The sequence below is a fragment of the Cetorhinus maximus genome, chromosome 9 (assembly GCF_964194155.1).
Source record: "Cetorhinus maximus chromosome 9, sCetMax3.hap1.1, whole genome shotgun sequence".
NCBI lineage: Eukaryota > Metazoa > Chordata > Chondrichthyes > Lamniformes > Cetorhinidae > Cetorhinus > Cetorhinus maximus.
In genome coordinates, this window is record NC_135887.1 from 135,355,004 (window position 1) to 135,375,982 (window position 20,979).

At 43.7% G+C, this 20,979-nt stretch overlaps 1 protein-coding gene across 2 annotated transcripts in view; it reads right to left on the bottom strand.

Annotated features, from left to right (window-relative positions):
* Nucleotides 1-20,979, bottom strand: part of lrp4 (low density lipoprotein receptor-related protein 4) — a 415,707-nt gene that overhangs the window by 236,654 nt on the left and 158,074 nt on the right. The window lies entirely within an intron of this gene.

The window sequence follows — 20,979 nt, forward strand, 5'->3', positions numbered from 1 at the left end:
TTATTATATTATACGATGGGATAGATGGCCATGAACCGGTTTGGGGAATAGGCAGAGTGCATTGGTGGGACAGTATCATCTCCAATTATACTCTTTACACACAGTTGTGCAACTATCCAGCCATAAGCATAACCACAGTGTCACTTAAGGTTTATTCTATAAAACTTATAGAGCAGTAAGCAACAGGTAAAAGGAGAACTGATGGCACATCTTACTATCAGTCTCGTGTAGCAAAAATCCATATACTTGCAACTCCAGCTCTTAAATCAACCAACACATATTGCTGCTGGGGTGATAACCATTCAATGAACAGCTTAATCACTGACTTATTTGTTGTTTACAGCCATTTTGGTGGAAATATTATAAGCTTAGTGACTAAGCATCAAAACATGGTTCACATGGCACTTGTCAATTGTCAAGCAAGTTTTGACAGATTGCTGGAGATGAGAATCTCACTCAGTATCTGCACATCTATACCAATATTGTTGTATCTCACCAACACTATAAATTGCCATGCTGAACATACTGTGTGTGATGGTGGCAGACTTAAGACGGTAGACATTAGTTTACAGGTTCACTGTTTATAACATCCAATTGCTGGTGCACCCTCATCAAAAGTGTAAGGGAATAAGACATTCAGCCCAACCAGCTGTGCGGCCATTATCCTCCATGCAGAGCAGGCCAATACTCCACCATCCCATCCTGTCTAAAAGCCAGGTCTAAAAGCAATGGCTCAACATGTCTAGTAAGTACTTAATCCATGCAGAACAGGAAGGCTCATAGTTTCAACCCAAATCCACCTGAATGAGATCAGCCAGGACACAGGTGCATGTGCTACTTCCTGTCCACCATCTACAAGGCACAAGTCAACAGTTTGATGGAATACTCTCCACTTGCCTGGCTGACGGCAGTTCCAACAACATTGAAGCTCAACACCAGCCAGGGCAAAGCAGCCCACTTGATTGGCATTTGTCCACCACCTTAAGCATTCACTCCCTTCACCACCAACACACAATGGCAGCAGTGTGTTCCATCTACAAGATGCACTGCAGCAACTCACCAATCCTCCTGCAACAGCACCTTCCAAACCTGCGACCACTACTACCTAGAAGGACAAGGGCAGCAGATGCATGTGAACACCAACACCTGCAAGTTCCTCTCCAAGCCACACACCATCTTCACTTGGAAACATATCGCTGTTCCTTCCCTGTTGCTGGGTCAAAATCCTGGAAATCCCTTCCTTACAGCACTATGGACTGCAATGATTCAGCAGGTGATTCACCACCACCACCTTCTCAAGGGCAATTAGGGCTGGACAACAATTGCTGGTCTTGCCTGCGATGCCCACATCCCATGAAGGAATAAAACAAAATTGCTGTCAATGCTCCTGTGTTAAGCAGTGATGTAGTTAAGTTTGAAACTTGTGTTTTAATTTTACACAAAAGCATTTACAGAAAATGAGGGTGAGTTGGCTGAGGTGGATTGGGAAATTAGATTTAAAAATATCGCAATATATAAGCAATGGGGAACGTTTAGAGAGATAAAACTGTATTGGAAAAGTGGTGCAGTCATGGTTAACTAGAGATGTAAAGGATGGTAGTAAATTAAAAGTCTTCCAATGTTACCAAAAAGAATAGTAAGACTGAGAGCAGGGTGGATTTTAAAAGTCAGTGAAGGATGAGCAAGAAATTAACAAAGAGGAAGAAAATTGAATGGACAGCAAAATAGCAACAGATGAAAAAACAAAAGTGTCGAGCTGTGACCTGAGCTAGTTAAAAATTGAAGTGTCAAAATCCCAATTTCATTTCAGCCTAAAACCTATCAACAGCTATTTTGATGTAAATAATGCCACAAGTGAAAAATCCTAAATAATGTATCCTGAGGTGACTCCGCCATGATGGAAAAGTGGAGATTTTTTAACCGGTGTTAATTTAAGGAAGACAGTCTTCCTCTTCAGTTCTCTTGTCTGAAGGCAGGTCCTAGGTGATGATTCGTTTGGGAACCACAGCAAACTGCTGTGATTTTTACTACAGGTAGGATGAGGGGGCAGGCCCCGAATGTACCTCAGAGGAACAGGGATTGAATCCCACACTGTTGGCACGATTCTGATTGACAGGCTAGCCATCTAGCCAACCGAGCTAACCGACTGCCCAAGGGAGACATTAAGCCATTCACTTTAAAAGAGTTAACAGCAGTATTAAAATAATGGTAATGGGAAATTCAAGGCTAAAAGATCTTACATAAGAAATGGGAGCAGAAGTGGACCATTCGGCCCGTTGAGCCTGCTTTGCCATTCAATGCGATCGTGGCTGATCTTGGGTTTCAAGTCCACTTTCCTGCTCACTTCCCATATCTCCTGATTCACAAATTACTGAGTGAAGTAATTTCTCCTCATCTCAGTCCTAAATGATCGGCCCCTTATCCAGAGACTGAGCCTCCCGTGTTTTAGATTCCCCGACCAGCCGAAACTATCTCTCAGCGTCCACCCTGTCAAACCCCTTCAGAATCTTGTATGTTTCAACCAGATCACCTCTCATTCGCCTAAACTCCAGACAATATAAGCCCAAATTACTCAGCCTCTCATCATAAGACAACAGGGACCAATTCAGCGAACCTTCACTGAACCACCTCCAATGCAAGTATATCCTTTCTTAAATGTGGAGACCAAAATTGCAAATGGTGCTCCAGGCGGAGTGGGAGGTTGATCTTCTGAGGAAAGGTTGATATTAGAAGAGTAAGAGGCGACTTAATTGAAACATACAAGATCCTGAGGGAGCTTGACAAGGTGGATGTGGAAAGCCCTGAGGGATCTTGACAAGGTGGATGTGGAAAGCCCTAAGGGATCTTGACAAGGTGGATGTGGAAAAGATGTTTCATCTTGTGGGAGAGTGTCAAACTACAGGTCAGTGTTTAAAAATAAGGGATCACCCATTTAAGACAACGATGAGAAATGTTTTTCTCTCAGCAGGTCATGAGTCTTTGGAACTCTCTTCCTCAATAGGCGGTAGAAGCTAGAAAGGAGGTAGAGCTAGACAGGTTCTTGATAAGCAAGGGGGTGAAAGATTATAGGGGTAGACGGAAATGTGGAGTTGAGGTTACAGTCAGATCAGCCATGATCATAGTGCATGGCAGGGCAGGCTGGAGGGGCCATTGATCTTCTCCTGCTCCAAGTATGTGTGTTCGTATATATGTTCATATGCAGTCTCACCGAAGGCCTGGACTACTGTAGCAAGGCTTCTTTATTCTTGTACTCCAATCCCCTTGCAATAAAGGCCAACATACCATCTGCCTTCCCAATTACTTGCTGTACTCGAGATCACAGAATCATACAGTGCACAAGAGGCCCTTCAGCCCATGGAGTCTGCACCGACACGTGAGAAACACCTGACCTACCTACCTACTCCCATTTACCAGCACTTGGCCCATAGCCTTGAATGTTATGATGTGCCAAATGCTCATCCAGGTACTTTTTAAAGGATGTGAGGCAACCCGCCTCCACCACCCTCCCAGGCAGTGCATTCCAGACCGTCACCACCCTCTGGGTAAAAAGGTTTTTCCTCACATCCTCCTAAACCTCCTGCCCCTCACCTTGAACTTGTGTCCCCTCGAGACTGACCCATCAACTAAGGGGAACAGCTGCTCCCTATCCACCTTATCCATGCCCCTCATAACCTTGTACATCTCGATCAGGTCGCCCCTCAGTCTTCTCTGCTCTAACGAAAACAATCCAAGTCTATCCAACCTCTCTTCATAATTTAAATGTTTCATCCCAGGCAAACATCCTGGTGAATCTCCTCTGCACCCCCTCCAGTGCAATCACATCCTTCCTATAATGTGGCGACCAGAACTGCACACAGTACTCCAGCTGTGGCCTCACCAAGGCTCTATACAACTCCAACATGACCTCCCTACTTTTGTAATCTATGCCTCGATTGATAAAGGCAAGTGTCCCACATGTCTTTTTCACCACCCCACTAATCTGCCCCTCCTTGAGTTGACAAGGTATTTTACCATGTTTGTCAACAGAAGGAGAGAGCATGTTGACACAATCAGCAAGTCAGTGCACTACAAGATAAAAACTGCTTAAAAAACTGCTTCAGCTCGAAACGTTAACTCTGTTTTTCTCTCCACAGACGCTGTCAGGCCTGCTGAGTTCTTCCAGCCTTTTTCTGTTTTTGTTTCAGATTTCCAGCATCCGCAGTATTTTGCTTTTATCAGAATTTACTGCCACTGACAACATCCCTTTCCCTTCCCTATCTCGCGTCCTGGGAGGTGGGATTTTCGAACATGTTGTAACACACCCCCAGAGGGCAGCCAGGTCCAGGTGACAATGGAGACTAACATTTGAAACCAAATGCTGAATAGGGATCCAATATTTCAACATTAAAGCCGACAGGGAGGCTGTGGTATCTAACTGCATTACCAAGTAAACTTAATTTTGATTGGAAAACCTGAAATCCGAATATAATTAACTTGAATTTATATCTGCATTGCCATTTTTTTGTATTAGTGGAAAGTGCAGCCTTGAAGCATTTTTTTTCAGTTCAATGTATACAAGAATTTCAGAGACTGGAATCATCCTTCAGGGACAACTTCTAAATTGCCACAATTTGGAGTTTACATAGAAGTTTGGCAAAACTAAGGCTTCTCACTGAAGGGCTAACAAAACTTTATAGGTTCAAACCCACAAAAGAAATGAACAATGAAGTCTGCAGTGTGGTGTTTAAATTCTAGTACACGTCTACAATGTATCAAGAACATTTCTGTCGCTTCCAGCTAAACTGAAGCTAAATTAAACCCAACAGGAATACTTAGTGGAATTAACTGCAAAGTCACAATTTCAATTGAGTATTACAGGAATAATCATTTGTTACAAAAAAAACCCCAACATCTCTCGGCTCCTGTACATTTTCTTTGCTGTTCTTTGACCTTTAGAAACTAATATGTTGCATTCAATTTGCTGTGGATGTATTTCAGCTTTTAAGGTTAGAAAAGATGGCAAAGGCTAATGGAGTTTTAGACAGTCAACAATCTCCAGTAGCAAAGAACAACAACAACTCATCTAAAGGAACGTTTGCAAAGATATTAAGGAGCTCCCCCAATGCTTTATATTCAGCACCATGCGCGACTCCTCAGGTACTGAAGCAGTCCATGTCCAAATGCAGCAAGACCTGGACAATATCCAGGCTTGGGCTGACAAGCAGCAAGTAACATTCCCGCCACACAAATGCCAGGCAATGACCATCTCCAATAAGAGAGAATCCAACCATCGTCCCATGATGTTCAATGGCATTACCATCGCTGAATTCCCCACTACAACATCCTGGGGGTTACCACTGACCAGAAACTGAACTGGACTAGCCATATAAATACTGTGGCTACAAAAGCAGGTCAGAGGCTGGGAATCCTGCGGTGAGTAACTCACCTCCTGACTCCACAAAGCCTGTCCACCATCTACAAGACACAAGTCAGGAGTGTGATGGAACACTCCTCAGTTGCCTGGATGAGTGCAGCTCCAATAACACTCAAGAAGCTTGACACCATCTAAGACAAAGCAACCTGCTTGATTGGCACCACATCCACAAACATTCTCCCTCTCCAGCCCTAATGCAGAGTGACAACAGTGTGTATCATCTACAAGATGCACTGCAGGAACTCAGCAAGCACCTTCCAAACCCATGACTGTTACCATCTGGAAGGACAAGGGCAGCAGACACATGGGAAGATCACCACCTGAAAGTTCCCCTCTAAGCCACTCACCATCCTGACTTGGAAATATATCGCTGTTCCTTCATTGTCACTGGGTCAAAATCCTGGAACTCCCTAACAGCACTGTGGGTGTACCTACACCACATGGACTGCAGTGGTTCAAGAAGGCAGCTCACCACCACCTTCTCAAGGGCAATTAGGGATGGGCAATAAATGCTGACCCAGCCAGCGAAGCCCACATCCCATGAATAGATTAAAATTAGGCAGGTTGCTTCGGTTGTTCGCAACAGGCAAAGTACTGGCCGCCCTCAAGCAGCCTGTGCTTGCAAAATTCGAAATACAGTGTTCAATATTAGATGTGATTCTGTGATTGGACAACGTTTGCTAAACAATCCTGAGTGTGCTAAGAAAGACACTGACAACCAATCTAAGAATATCAGTCAGACTTGCCGTGTGGTGCACTTACGAATGCTGGAACTACATTAATACACAAGGTCCTGTTCTTTGCAGACAGAAAGAACATGTACACATATTGCGCCTATTTCAGCTACACAAAATAAGTGACAGCCATTCGCTAACTCATTCCGCAGTCCAATTCCTTGGTTAGAGTCAACCTGTCTGGTATGAGTTTAAATAAAGCTTGGCAGTTAACTGTCATCAGTTATCTGGTGCATTCTCCATGGCAACATCTCTACAAATCAGAGTTCACTTGCCAACCAATAGGTACTCCTTTCTCATACAGTACAAAGTTGTTGCTTCCCCTGACATTGGTATTCTTGTGATTGTCCTGATGAGTGCAAGATGAAAAGCTTTGACAAAATGTCTATTTTCAGCAATACTCAAATTGTTACTTTGCTTTGTATCTTTTTTTAAATCTCCTAAAGATAGCCCGCCACCTGATGAAGTGTACAGTGCACTAAAACGGCTGCCCTTTCCTATGCAATGAGTCACTGGGCGGAATCCTCTGGCTCCACCAGCACGGGAATCATGGCGGGAGGCAAAAAAAATGTTTCCCAACGGCGGGATAAACCGTTGGAATTTTGTTTTCCGACTTTCAAGGCGGGTTCAAGGCCGGTCAAGCTTCCCGACAGACAATGTCGGGAGCCCCATCTGCATGCATTAGCACCTCAGGCGTGCTCATTAAAAGGCCACCTTTTTTTAACCTTCCAAATCAAGCTCCGCACCAGCCAGAATTTAGAACATTCAGTTTTACGACTGTGTATAAGTGGCGTGTACCCGGCGAGTTTCACCTCTACCCTGACTTTGAAATGAGTGAGTTCTGGTTGCACCTTCTTGGGGAGCATGCACAAGTTCACTCATATCGAGTGCCGGTATCAGAAGCTGCGCCAATGCTGGGCACTGGGGGTATGCTAAGAGGGGAAGCGGCCGGTGGGGGGGGGAGTGTCTGAGGAAGTGGGGGAAAGGGGAAATGTATCCAGGGGAGAGTGAGGGGAGAGAGTGACTTAGAGGGTGGGGTCAGCGGTGTCAATGGTCGGATCCTGGGGCGATAGGAGAGAACAGGCTCTGATAACAGGACGGGACAGAGTCGGGGTTTGCTTAGGGACGGTAAAGGGTCTTGGCTCTGAGGGGGAGGGAATATATGTGTAGGTGGACGATAATCGGGTCCAGGGTAATGAGGGATGTTTAAGAATGGCAGAGGGGAGAGGAATGGAGATATTAGGTGTGTCAAGGGTGATGTGGGGAAGTTGGTCAGTCACAGGGAGGGGGTAGAAGGTGGTGGAGTGAGTCTGGAAGGTTATGCGCACCATTTTTAAAATCTGACCTTGACCATGCAGTTAGTCAGTAAGTGAGATCCCTCAAAGTGGAAGGAGGGTCTTTCTGGGAGGGTGGAGTTCAAGGTGAGTATAATTAGCCGGCTAAAGGGACATTCTGATAATCATGAGGCAACTGTATGTCAACCATGCTCAGTTGTGTTCTCCTCTCTATGGTGAAGCCCACACAGCAGCAGGTATGTTCCTGACTCATGGGCCTCACAACATCGAGATCCCAGCAAGGTGTGGAGCTGCTGTTCATTCTATGCCATTTGTCATCTACAGCAGTCAGAGGCAGGGACAAAGGGAGGGAGGGAAGTGAATGCCTCCAAGAGGCATGGCTATGGAAGGCAGCCAACTCACGACTCCAAATCTCCACCCTCCAGGGTGAGTGGTCATAGCTGACAAGGGCTCATGCGGTTAGACTTTTTATGCTGCCAAGGCAATGGTCTCTATAGAGTTTGGAGAGTAGTGGATGCAAACGGAATAGTATCCGGGGGAGGCTTCTTGCACATGGCTCTAAGGAGAAGGAGGGCCTATTGCAAGTTGGCACAGAGCCAGCAGGCGCAAGGGCCTGAGCAACAAGAGGCATCAGGGCCTCAAGAAGGTCTTGATGTTGGTGAACAGGGTCCAATGCCCTGGAGAGCATTGGCCTGACCATGGGTGTATGGCAGGCGGTGCTCTTGTCTAGAAATGAGCAAAAACCAATGCCGGGGTCCTTTCCTATGTGTCAGGATGTGGTTGCTCACACCTGCCAGCTTCCCCAGTGCGAGCTGCGGCTACTAGGACCCTGGGGGAGTAATGTGGAGCTCCTGGCCTGCAGTGAGTGAATGGCTGTCCAAGCGCCATTTAAATATGGCAGCAGGGCCTTCGCCACCCCCCCACAACGAGGTAACAGCAGAGTGGGCAACCTCCTGCCTGCCATTCCCCAAAACCCGACGCGCTCCACACGGTTGCATAATTAATGAGCTGAACAGCCGAAGATCGGGCGCGTGTTCAGCCATCCCAGCGGGAATCACGCCAACTCTCCCACCCATCACCGGGCTTAGATCCCAGGGCAGGAGATTCCACCCACTGTCCTGCCCAGAGTCAAAAAAGTCAGACCAGAAATATAGATATAGCTTCTGATTGAGAATGATCAGAGCATATTCTTTTTATTATTTCCCCTCACGTCACTTTGCAGCTGGAACTTCCTTGGGCTCTTCCAACGCAATCAGTTACTACTAAATACACCAGAGCGCTCCAGGGTGACTGTTCCTCTCATTTCTCTTCCTGTTTCTGAGGTAGTCACTGACATTTATCAATCCCTTTTGCCTCATTGGCGTCAGGGATGTCTAGAGATGTGGATACTTAACACAAGTGTGTGTCGTGTCACCAAGTCTTGTGCCAGGCCAAAAGAGTTTGGGCTTTCAAGGATATAAAATTGGACCGTGGGCTGAGGTATTGCTTCAGGGCTTGAAAGGTCCAAAAATAAAAACAAAAAACTGCGGATGCTGGAAATCCAAAACAAAAACAGAAATACCTGGAAAAACTCAGCAGGTCTGGCAGCGATGCTGCCAGACCTGCTGAGTTTTTCCAGGTATTTCTGTTTTTGTTTTGGAAGGTCCTTAGCAGCTCCACAGAAAAAATCCCCATCAAAACTGACCTGCAGCAAAACTGAAAGGTAACCTGGCCTCATGCACACTTGGCACTCAATGTCTCGGGAGAAGCATTCGACTAGGTGTAAAAAGGCCCATATGTAGTCGCATCAAAGAGAAGACCGGTGGGTAAGAAGTGCTATAAACACAAACTTTTAGGAATTTTCATTAATATTATAGCTGCACCCAGGTTTGTGCACAGGTTAGCCTTGGCAAGGGCTGTCATCAGATGGCATGAATGGGAGCTGTCCAAATGAATGCACAGAAAAGGGTCTGCAGGTGATGGGCCATCGCTGGAGAGAAAGGAGATGATGTGCACAGGACTGGTTCGGTAGCCGAAATGTTGTGAAGAAGGCTTCGAAATTCCAGTAGTTGGACATGAATATGTCTTGCAGCCAAAAGGGGGTCATTCTCGACATTCAGTTTAGGATATTGCTATTGCGCCTTCCTGTGATACCTGTGCTCACAGGGAGGGTGACCTTCCTCTGAAAAGGCAGGTTTCTAAAGCAGAGCTGTGATGCTATTTCAGTGCGGCTCAGAACTCAGACATGCAGGAGATCCCCAGGGGACATCAGGGGCGCTTTAGGGATGTCCTCAAAGCATCCCCGGAGAGTTCAAAGATCCCCACCGACTCATGGGAGCCCCGGCTTGTGACTGGGCAAAATGGCGCAGGTTCAGTCGGTAAGGCACCGAACACATCGAGAGACTTCACCGGGAACGTGCAGAGGTGAACTCGAGGTATCGGAGGGAGGGCACAAACCTCCAAACAACCCCTGTACCCGACCCTTCAAGCACCATGTGCCCCACATGTGGCAAAGTCTGCAAATAGTGCATATAGATGTCATCTCAGAGCAGAGTGGAAGCAAGTCCTCCTCGATCCCAAGGGACTGCCTAAGGAGGAGGATTACAGCACACTGTTAGGTCAATCTAGGCTCTTTCATGGCATCTTGAACATGGCACCTTGGCGCACAATGAATGGACCTTGTTCCATTCGTGCTTAGTTTGTGTTTTGGGTGCCATCTACCAATGGCTACACAGGACAGCCTCTTTCTCCTTAAAACTACTCAGGCACTTGGCTGGCTAGGTGGAATTCCTTAAAATAAAAAATAGACATAACAATAAAATAAACCAGGGAAGGCAGCTTCACTTCACTATAATGTTCTGCTGGTTGCAAATCTACTACACAATTCGACAGAGTGGAGCCCTTTCCCTGTTGACACAGGTACGGGCATCGATCAAAAGATATGAACACATGGCTGTAATAAACGATTCTCTGAACTTTAAGGAGTCCGGCCAACTGTACAATTATGGTGGTCTATTATATTCCTGTCAGTTGTCCATGCGAAGCTGATGAAATTGTTCACTCTACAGGACAACGCGTCCTCGAGATTTGTTTCAGGCGTTTTTCTCCGGCCTGACATTGCAGATACCCCGAGTGTCAGCCTGATCCCGTGCCAGTGAGGTTAAGGTCAATTGTGACCTTGATAGCCGCTGGTAGAGTAGGCTGCCTGTGGTGGAAGCGAGCTTTACTTACCGGGTGTGACGTAACTCCGATAGCTTCCTCTGAAAATCAAGTCTTCAGTGGGCACCGTTCCTTGGTCAGAAACAGTCGGTAGGAGGACCATGGTCTATATACTCTGGTGGGTGTAACATCATTCCGGCCCAGTCTTCAGCAGCAAGGCTTTCCTCTGTTGCTGCTCTTCCAAGAAACAAAGGGAGTAGGAAATTTCCAATGCGAGAAGCATCCTGCCTAGTCTCAGGGGCAAGGTAGGGATTAAAAAACGTATATAATTCCTTTTGTTGCTGCTGCCTGCGTCCACTCAGAAACATAAAAGACCATAGGAAAGACCATCAATTTTTAACGACTGTCATGTTGAAAAGAGTTTGCCAAACCTCCTGCTATCCCAGAAGCTTTTGTTCCATGCTCTAGTAAAAGACAGTGTGAGAATGAAGTATTCTGTGCCTTACTCATCACCGGCAGTGAGACAGTGTTGGTGCTTTATTTGAAGGGAAGGCAAAATATTATTAAAATGTTACTTTGTGAAAACACAGCAAATAGGATATTCGACTGCATTGCCAATGAGCAGGCTTCAGGTCTCTAGCGGCCATGCTGATGCTACACAAGCGGCCATGGTGATGCTACACTGTGCCCTGGTCAAATCCTAGCTGATCTATTGCAGGTGGTTCTGGTTACCTCAACATAAAGGACCTTGGTGCAACACAAATAAAAGCATTGGAGTGGATACCATGTCTCAGAGCAAAGGACAATGAGATAGGCTAGGGCTTTTCAGACTCAAGAGCAAATGCCTTGGAGGATCTGATGAATGCAGCTAATACAAGATAAATAAGAGGATAAAGTAAGATAATACTTTCAGGAATGTAAGGGCAGAAAGACAAGGGGCAGAACCTTGTTCCCTTCCCTGTGATGAGTTTAGTGGTAGGCGTGGCAGGGAACATGACAAGCAACCCCATGCAGGGCTGAATGCGGGTTCCTAGGGCGAGGAGCGGTCCCTCATTCAAAGGCACTCAGTGCCCGATCGAGGGAACTGGGATCAGGGAGGAGACAGGGGCCGGGCCCCACTGAGGGCCACCTCCATGCCCTTGCTGCTGACCCCCCTTCCCAGGCCTCCCCTGCAACCACCTTCCTACCATAGCTCACTTCTGACCTGGGATCTGGCGATGATCCTCAGCCTCGGGTGGGTGCCATACTGGCAATGGCCACCGCCTTCCCATTGGCGCTGCTGTTCAATACAGCTGCCGACCTCTGATTGGCAGGCAGCTCTTGGTGGGGTGGACATACACCCCCCCCTGGGGTCCTTGATCCTGAGGAAAAAGGTCTGCCGCTGTCCAGTTGAGTGCCCAAGTGGCACTTATTTCGTTGGGCCTTCCCTAAAAGAGGCGATGTGAGACTCCACCCTCCGTCACCTCCATTCAATGCCACCCAAGGGAGCAGAGGGGTCAGGTTGTGAGGGTGGGGGGGGGGATTTAAGGCAGATGTCAGAAGATGCAGTGAGAAATCTGCAGCTGAAGCAGGTTGTCAGCAAGCGCAGTTCAGCTCAGGTCACTGGACTCAATTAAGGAAGAAATAATTCCAACAGCTTTGAGACCAACTGGATTGAAAAGTCTCCTTTACCTGAACTCATTTTGCGAGAGGTTAGAGAAAATGCTTCTCAGCAAAAATAAAAGTGCCCTTGCTCTTTCCTCTTTTTTTTTTAACTGTAACAGCAATATGAGTGGTGTAAAGTATCTGGTGTTCAAAAGCAATCCTGTATTTCATCATCAGAAACCACTTGGGAAATTTGGTTAATATGTGGTTGGAAAGTCACTCAAGTGGTTTAATAATGCTGAACAGATCTACATATCTGCACTGATGTTTGAATTCTTCCTTTGCATTTCTCGACAGTAAATAAATTTCAAAACAAATATATGAAGGAAAGTAACAAATTAATAATCTTTTGCTTTTCCCTCAAATAAATCACCGTTATGATGCTGTTGGTTATGGGCTAGGCTGAGAATGTTTCCTTCTAACACTGCATTCTTTATTGGAGTCCGTACAAAAGGTTCAGAGATAGCAGGAGGTTTGGCAGACCCTCTTAAACATGTCAAGCTTTTCAAATTGATGGCCTTTTTGTCTTTTTCTCTTCCATGTTTCCTTACGAATGCTGCCAGCAACGACAAAAGAAATCATATACTTTTTTTTTTCATTTCACCTCGCTGCTGGAGGTTCCATTGCTAGTCAACAACTCATCATTAACCACACATCTCACAGATACATCCCGAGCTCCAGCTTGCCAGACTGAAACCTGGGGGCACATTTAACCAGTTTCCATTCAGTGGGCAAGAAAAAGAGGATCAGGCGGCAGCCAGAATCAAAGTCCGGTTGTGAATAAGGATCTTTGCGAGGTACTCGTGAATTTAGTGCTGCGCTGGTAACATGATCAAATTGATTTCTTTTGAAGAAGCGGCTGTTTACTTCAACATTTGGCAACACGCTGAGAAAATAGTTAAGCGTCTAGTTAGAAGACGTGTTGCCACTTAATGATCTTGAATTCAGTTCGAGGCCAGAAGCTCACAAGCATTTACAAAATTCAAAAAAAAAAAATTGAAGGCATCTTGTGGAAAACAAGTCCACATCCTTGAGATTTAATTTAAATTATCTGAAGTGCAAATACTTAGAAGTGTTTGTTACTCAGTACAGCCTATTTCTTACCAGGTTCGTTTTGACAGCTGCATTTAGAACTTTATTTAGGATTGCAAAGGCAAATGGATAAGGATATTAGCAAAGAAACCATTGATTTTTAAATGAAACAGATTTAGAGAGATATTAGAAAGAATCGCGATTGGCGTGTCAGGGAAGAAAAGGTTGGTGTAAAGGAATTTTTTTCTTCCCCCTAATATTACTGTGGGATACTGAAGCAGGTGTATGTGTGTGTGTGTGTGTGTGTGAGAGAGACTAACTTTATTAAACTAAAGACGTTCAGACTGCAAGGTTTCAATTGTCAAAGGGGTTAAGTGTAAAAAACAGGCATTTTGAAATGGAGATGGATAACTAAGATGAGGTCTCAGCAGATGCAGCGTGAATGGAACTTGCATTTTGTAGATGAGTTGAGAGGTGGTTTGATTTTCAAAAGGAACATGATAAGATGGTTTTATAACCGGCAAGGTAAGTGAGGCAAAATTATTAAGTTTATTTCTCCCAAAAGTACTGGCCATAAGGACAATATGAAAAACTTTTCTATTCTGGGAAAAGTAACTTCAAAAGCGAGGGTGAAACAATGGGATTTACAGATCAAAAAAGGGAGAAAATACATTTAAAGAAAGCTGAAAAGCTGTATGGTGAATGGCACTGTGAGATCTTGAGAGGTGGACTGTGTGAAATAGATCTGTGAAAAAGTAATCTCTGGCCATCCCAGAGAAATGCTGGTTTAGTCCAGAGTGCAAGGTTTTGTTAAAAGCCTTGAAGTTCTATTGGGAGTGCGAGGGAGAGAGAAGCTGTGGAATATCGCCTTTATAGCAACAGTGGGTGCTTGTGGTGATATTGTTGGTTACAGATTAAGAATCTATTTGGACTGTTGCCTGAAAGGGGTATGTAGTTGGGAGTCTAGTTAAATATAAATCTTTTGGGAACTGTTATAAGACTAAGTCTAACTGTGTAACTGTAATCTTGTGTGTGTAACCTTTACTTTTATTTTGTTAATAAATGTTTTAATTTAATCTTTAACATCTCCAAAGGTGGTAGTGGACTTTTTACTTCTGACTTCAGTGTACATGCCTTCTCTTAATAAATAAAATGCAAAATCGTTGTGATAGCTTGGCCAAGTTTCCCTTTGGGGTTTGGTCAGCCTGGTAATTACCATCTGCCAAATCATAACATCGTACAATTCAAAGTGAGAATTTAAAAAAATCTAGTTAAAATTAAATGTAGACAACCATTGTCGACATATAGGTGAATGCATGGCTATAGGTCCAATTTAGGAGCATCGCTGAGGCTGAATTACTGTGCTGGAGTGACATTATATCCAAGATCATGTTGAAATAAAATTCTATAAGTATGCTGTAGAAAAATAACATGAGCTGAAGTAAACACTTTAGAATTGGAAGAGGTTTGAGCTGTATGTACACTGCGTAAGATTCTGTAAACATCGAATCAACATTCTTTGAATTATATTTTAAATGGCAGTTCCCAGCAGACATTTAAAGCTCTACTTCATAAAATACCAAGATCCAGGATAATAAGAGTTCCTTTACCAATACTTCAAAGAAACATCATTACTCATTATCTAGATTGTCAAGACAACAAAAGAAATGAGATACCTCCTCTGACTGGATGACTTACTTGAAAGATGTTAGCATCCAATTTACTCATTTTCAGTAAACAATTCCATATGAAAACTTTATAGAAGTGATCTTATTATTGAAAAGCATTTATATCATGCTGTCTGCCATGTGCAGGTACTTGTCTGAGACTAATAACAGATAGTGCTTTATTGTCAAGGTTCAAGCTAAAATATTACATTAAAAGATTCTTTCAACCACTGGTTGCTGCAAAAATGTCTAATTTCAAGATTCGTATGTTTTACGATTATACCTTTTGGTTTGGGGATTGAACACATATGAACATACAAATTAGGTGCAGAAGTAGGCCGTTTTTTTAAAAAATGCAAGATAAACAAAAACGCTTGGTGAGAAGCTGGTAAACAAACTTGATTCAGAGGGTGGCCTACGTTTATTTAATGAGGTCAGAGTTGGCAGGGGGAAAAAACTAAACAATGGCTGACTCCTTTCTGAGTCTTGGGGGAGGCGAGGTGTTTAAAGCAATGCAGGGATTTAAATCATTCATGTGGCCCCCCCCAGAATCAAAGGGGTGTTTTGAAGGTAAAATGACTTGGTTTGGGTCTCTGTGTGAAACATCCCAAGTGTGTCTCGTTGCTACGGGAAAAGGTTATGCCGGGAGGTATTTTTTTGTTTTGGGTTTATCTGTTGTGTTGTCTTCCAGGAACAATCAGCTTGAGAGTAGCTTTGAAACAAGCAGTCTTTTATGTCTGAAGCAGGAACAACTTGGAAACGGGCAGAGAGAGAGAAAGAGAGAGAGAGAGAGAGCGCGCGCGAGAGAATCTGCCAGAAGCTGCAACGGAATTATGCACCAATGGCAGAGAACTATCAGAAATCAGGTGTATTTCGGAGTTGGAGTCACTGAGCAAGAATGCATTGGGACAGGGTTGTCCACAATCGTGAGGTGCTTAATGGGAGTTGGAGGGTCATTTAGCTGGATGCCAGCGGAAATACCCCATGAAATCTCATATCCTGGAGAACAGCGGAAACATTGAACTGAATCCCTGAAAGCTATGGCACACCTTGGTTTGGGCCAAGAGAGATAAAGGAATCCTCAATAGGGGAACTCTGGGTAGAAATAAGAAATAGCAAAGGAAAGAAGTCCCTGGTGGGAGTAATCTATAGGTCCCCAAACAGTAGTTCAGCAGTAGGGCACAGAATAAACCAGGAAATACTGGGAGCATATAAGAAAGGCACGGCAATAATCATGGGTGATTTTAATATGCATATAGACTGGACTAATCAAATTGGCAAGGGTAGCCTCGAGGGAGAGTTCATAGAGTGTATTAGGGATTGTTTCTTGGAGCAATATGTTGTGGAACCAGCCAGGGAGCAGGCTATTCTGGATTTGGTTTTGCATAATGAGATGGGATTAATTAATGATCTCATAGCAAAGGGTCCTCTAGGGAAGAGTGATCATAGCATGATAGGATTTCAAGTTCAGGTTGAGAGCGAGAAACTTGACTCCCACACTAGTGTTCTGGAGTTAAACAAAGGTAACTACATAGGCATGAGGGCAGATTAGGCCCTAGTAGACTGGGCAGGAAGACTACAAGGTAGGACAGTTGATGAACAGTGGCAGATATTTAAGGAGATATTCAATTCCTCCCAAGTAAAATATATTCCAAAGAGGAAGAAAGATGGTAAGAGGGGGAAAAAGCATCCATGGCTAAGCAAGGAAGTTAATGATAACATAAAGGCAAAAACTAAGGCATTCGAAATTGCAAAGGTCAGTGGCAGGCTGGAAAATTGGGAAACTTTTGAAGAACTGCAAAGGGTTACTAAAAAAATAATAAAAAGAGCAAAGGTAAATTATGAAAGAAAACTAGCGCAAAATGTAAAAACTGATAACAAAAGCTTCTACAAGCATATAAAAGGAGAGAGTAGCTAAAGTAAATGTTGGTCCCTTGGGGAATGAGACTGGGGAGTTAATAGTGGGGAACGCAGAAATGGCAGAGACGCTTAATCAATATTTTGCCTCAGTTCTCACACTGGAGGACACTAGTCCCACCCCAATTGTAACAGGTAGGGCAGAGGGTATAGAGAAGGAGGAACTTAGAACAATCACCATCATTAGAGAAAAAGTACTGAGCAAACTATTGGGATTAAAGGGTGACAAGTCTCCAGGACCTGATGGCCTATATCCCAGGGTCTTAAAGGAAGTGGCAGCAGAGATAGTGGATGCATTGGCTATAATATTCCAAAATTCCCTGGATTCTGGAAAGGTTCCAGTGGATTGGAAAAATGCTAATATAACACTCTTAATCAAAAAGTGGGGGAGGGAGGAGGTAGAAAGTAGGAAACTATAGACCAGTTAGTTTAACGTCTGTCATTGGGAAATTGTTGGAATCCATTATTAAGGAAGTAGTAATGGGGGCATTTGGAAAGTTAAAATGCAATCCATCAGAGTCAGCATGGTTTGGATGCCGGGACGCTGAATAAATTTAAGGAGGAGGTAGACAGATTTTTAATTAGTAACGGGTTGAAATGTTATAGGGAGAGGGCGGGAAATTGGAGTTGAGGCTGAAATGAGATCAGCTATGATCGTATTGAATGGCGGGGTAGGCTCGAGGGGCTGAATTACCTACTCCTGCTCCTTATGTTCTCATGTTTCTTAAGTAACTCGAGTGGAAATAAAAGTAGAACAAGAAATGTTTTGTTGAGATTTTTGAGTGTAAGAAAGAAGTGTTTACAAAATATAGCGCTAACTTAGTAGCACTTACTTTAACTCTTGTACAGTAAATGTTTTTATTGCAGCCGATTTTCTGTTACTAACTAGAGATTCAAATTTTTTTTTAAATTACTGGCATCAAGATCATAACAAAGTTCAACTGCATTCTCTTTCAGTCAAGTCTCCTCCCCACTTCATTCTTCTCCCAAGCCCATCAGCTCCACTAGGATAGAAGACCATAAGACGTAGGAGCAGAAGTAGGCCATTCAGCCCATCGAGTCTGCTCCGCCATTCAATGAGATCATGGCTGATCTGATAATCCTCAACTCCATTTTCCTGCCTTTTCCCATAACCCTTGATTCCCTCATTGATTACAAACCTGTCTATCTCAGCCTTGAATATACTTAATGACCCAGCCTCTACAGCCGTCTGTGGTAAAGAATTCCACAGATTCGCTACCCTCTGAGAGAAGAAATTCCTCCTCATCTCTGTCTTAAATGGGTGACCTCTTACTCTGAGATTATGCCCTCTGGTCCTAGACTCTCCCACAAGGGGAAGCAACATCTCAGAATCTACCTTGTCAAACCCCCCTAAGAATCTTATATGTTTCAATAAGGTCGCCTCTCATTCTTCTAAACTCCAATGAGTACAGGCCCAACCTACTCAACCTCTCCTCATAAGAAAATCCCTCCATACCCAGTTATCAACCTAGTGAACCTTCTCTGGACTGCCTCCAATGCCAGTATATCTTTCCTTGGATAAGGGTAACAAAACTGTTCACAGTATTCTAGGTGTTGTCTAACTAGTGCCTTGTATAGTTTTAGCAAGACTTCCCTATTTTTATACTCCATTCCCTTTGAAATAAAGGCCAACATTCCATTTGCCTTCCCTATTTCCTGTTGAACTTGTATGTTGGCTTTTTGGGATTCATGCACAAGGACTCTCAAATCCCTCTGTGCTGCAGCCTTCTGCAGTATTTCTCCATTTAAATAACATTCAGCTCCTCTATTCTTCCTGCCAAAGTGCATAACCTCATATTTTCCCACATTATATTCCATCTGCCAAGTTTTTGCCCACTCTCTTAACCTGTCTATATCCCTCTGTAGACTCCTTGTGCCATCCTCACCACTTGCCTTCCCACCTATTTTTGTGTCATTCCCAAAATTGGCGATAGTACATTCACTTCACTCATCTAAGTCATTAATATATATTGTAAATAATTGTGGCCCCAGCACTGATCCCTGTGGCACTCCACTAGTTACAGGTTACCATCCTTAAAATGCCCCCCTTATCCCAACTCTCTGTCTTCTATTAGTTAGCCAATCCTCTATCCATGCTAATATACCATCCCCAACACCATGGGCTCTTATCTTATTAAGTAGCCTTATGTGTGGTACCTTTTCAAACACCTTTTGGAAATCCAAATATATTACATCTACTGGTTCCTCTTTATCTATATTGCTTGTTACCTCCTCAAAGAATTCTAATAAATTTGTTCGGCATGCTTTCCCCTTCATGAAGCCATGCTGACCCTGCTTGATTATATTATGCATTTCTAAATGCCCTATTACATCCTTTATATTAGACTCCAACATTTTCCCAATGATAGATGTTAAGCTAACTGGCCTATAGTTGCCTGTTTTTTGTCTCCCTCCCTTTTTGAATAAGGGTGTTACATTGGCCATTCTCCAATCCTCTGGGACTTTTCCAGAGCTTAAGGGTTCTTGGAAGATTACTACCAGTGCATCCACAATCTCTGCAGCTACTTCCTTTAATATCCTAGGGTGCAACCCATCAGGTCCAGGAGACTTATTGGCCTTTAGCCCCATTAGTTTCCCTAGTACTTTTTCTCTAGTGATAGTTATTGTATTTATTTCCTCCCCCCAATTTTGCCCCTTGATTATTTAGTATTTATGGTATGCTATTAGCATCTTCCACCGTGAAGACTGAAGCAAAGTATTTATTCAACTCCTCTGCCATTTCCTGGTTCCCCATTATTACTTTCCCAGCCTCATTCTCTAAACGGCCTTATGTTAACTTTGGCCTTTCTATTCCTTTTTGTACATTTAAAAAAGCTCTTACTGTCCGTTTTTATATTACTTGCTAGTTTACCCTCAAAGTTTATTTTCTCCCTGCTTATTATTTTTTTGGTCATCTTTTGTTGGTTTTTAAAACTTTCCAGTTCCTCTGGCTTACCACTAATCTTTGCCACATTGTATGTTTTTTCTTTCAATTTGATACTGTCCTTAACATCCTTGGTTAGCCATGGTTGGTTAATCCCCTTCCTAGAATCCTTCTTCCTCATTGGGATATATCTTTGTTGTGAGTCATGAACTATTTTCTTAAAGGTCTGTCATTGTTCATCAACCATCCTTTCTGCTAAACTCCTCTCCCAGTCCACTCCAGCCAACTCTGCCCTCATCCCTTTGTAATTACCCTTATTTAAGTTTAGCACAGTTGTTTCCAAACCAAGTTTCTCACTCTCAAACTGAATGCTAAATTCTACCATGTAATGGTCACTGTTTCCTAGGGGATCTTTTACTCTTGAGATCATTTATTAAAGCTGCCTCATTACACATTACCAGATCCGAAATAGCCTAATCCCTGGTTGGATTCACAACATATTGTTCTAAGAAAATGTCCCAAATACATTCTATGAATTCTTGCTCGTGTCTACCTCTGCCAATTTGATTTTCCCAATCTACATGAAGATTAAAGTCACCCATGATTAATGTACTGCCTTTTTTACCTTCATTGTCTCCTCTTTTCTTCTCTGTCCTACAGTATAGCTACTGTCAGGGGGCCTATGGACGACTCCCACCAGTTTCTTCTTCCCCTTGTTATTTCTTACCTCCACTGATATGGATTCTACATCTTCCGATCCAAGGTCCTTTCTTGCTATCACACTTCCTCCATCTTGAACTAACAAAGCTACCCCACCACCCTTTACTTCCTGCCTGTCCTTTCAAAAAGTCACATGCCCTTGAATATTTAGTTCCCAGCTTTGATCTCCTTGTAACCATGTCCCCATAATGGCTATAAGATCATGCCCATTAACCTCTATTTGTGCCGTTAATTCATTTATTTTGTTCCGAATGTTGCATGCATTTAAGTAAAGGGCCATTAATTTTGCCTTTTCACCATTTCCCCCCACTTTGAGCCTATTTGCTGCTGTTTTTTAATGTTTGTACACTCTGACCCTTCCTGTCACACTCGGGATATCATTACCTAAATAGCTGCCCTGCAAGGCTGCCATATCCTTTTGCTTTGTAAACCTACGTATCCCCTTTCCAGAACCCTCCCCCACTCTATTTAGTTTAAAGCCCTCTCTACAGCCCTATAGTATAATTCCACAGAC